At 35.5% G+C, this 1,369-nt stretch overlaps 1 long non-coding RNA gene across 1 annotated transcript; it reads right to left on the reverse strand.

The window, feature by feature from the left end:
* Positions 1–420: 420 nt before the first annotated feature.
* LOC127148368 (uncharacterized) lies at positions 421–1,369 on the reverse strand. Its single transcript, XR_007819288.1, has 3 exons — positions 1,321–1,369; positions 826–922; positions 421–516 (listed from the first exon to the last, which is right to left on the reverse strand). It is a non-coding gene; the product is annotated as an uncharacterized LOC127148368 (long non-coding RNA).

Here is a 1,369-nt window from a genome sequence, read left to right on the forward strand (position 1 = left end):
CTTTCCAGTTTCTTCTTAGAGCTAACTGCTCTGTCTTAATTCCCATGGAGCAAACAACTCTGATACCAAGTTGATACACCCCTCCCTAACTACCTGCTAGCTTAGCCTAAAAAACGGCGTGAAACCGACTGACATCGCTCTCTTCTAGCGATATTTGTCGACTATGCTGAACTGTGAACCTAACAAACATGCTAATCTTGTTTATAAACTATTTTACATGCAACACAACACAGTGGAACTTAGACCAATCATAGACATACATGAAGTGTAGCTCTGTAAGAACTAATTTAGCAAGTAAACCTGATGAAGACGCCTTAACCAAAATCATAACCAACAAAGGTTTACACAACTGCAACACCAGAGCTTACACAAACTGTAGAGTATCTATATCTTACAAAGACATATACAACATAACACAATAGACTCAATATACATCTCTAACCACGTACTGGCAATCGATATGGGAACTTCAGCAGAATAAGACAGTCTATCAGACACCAGGAGCTCGATCTTTACCTGGAAAGTGGGTAAAACATTTTGGAAGGGTAAGCTATAAAGCTTAGTGAGTGGCTCAGCTTAAAACTATAAATCTAAAAATAAGAGCACGTAAAAACTTTATACATATAAATCTCTTTAATCAAGATGTAAATATAAACGTATACTAATAAGAATAGCTTTCTCAAATACTTAGCATGTACGTCATTGAAATCTAGCATGGCATATCAAATATATGAAAACATTTTAACTAACATTACAAATCTACGTTGTGTAGGACACGCCTAGTACAACCAACATCTACAAGCTCTACGATGTAATGAGACTCACCTAGCACTCTCATCGTCTTTGTCGTAGTGGGCCCGCCTAGCACTCATGACAACATCATTGTTACAGAGTACACTCAACGTCAACAACAAAATCTAACCTGTGTGCATACGATTCCATATAGCCTTGGGCTCAACATCTCAGTCATGTAGTTAACAGAAATATTAGACATTCATATGAAAACATTAAAACATGTCTGCTCTCTTTATCTTTCGTAAAGCTCAAGCTTAATTAGATTGTTCGTGTAAAATTGAAGTTCTTAAAACAAAACTTGCCAACTCATTCTTTGCTTGAAACACTGTGGTTCAAATACTTTCCATACATTCGATATTCACGTGCTAGCATAAATTTTCATTAAGAAATCTAGTCTCAAAACTCATACTTAAAAATAGTCACGAAATTCAAATAATTTTGATAGCTTCACAAATAACTGTGTAAAGGGGTCAATTATAAATAACAATTAGGGAAAATATTTTCAAAACTGGTTTTGTTACTCACTGTTTTGAGCTAGATCCTTGTCTGTAAGCTCGATTTAATTGTTCTCGGT

The sequence above is a fragment of the Cucumis melo genome, chromosome 3 (assembly GCF_025177605.1).
Source record: "Cucumis melo cultivar AY chromosome 3, USDA_Cmelo_AY_1.0, whole genome shotgun sequence".
Classification (NCBI taxonomy): Eukaryota; Viridiplantae; Streptophyta; class Magnoliopsida; order Cucurbitales; family Cucurbitaceae; genus Cucumis; species Cucumis melo.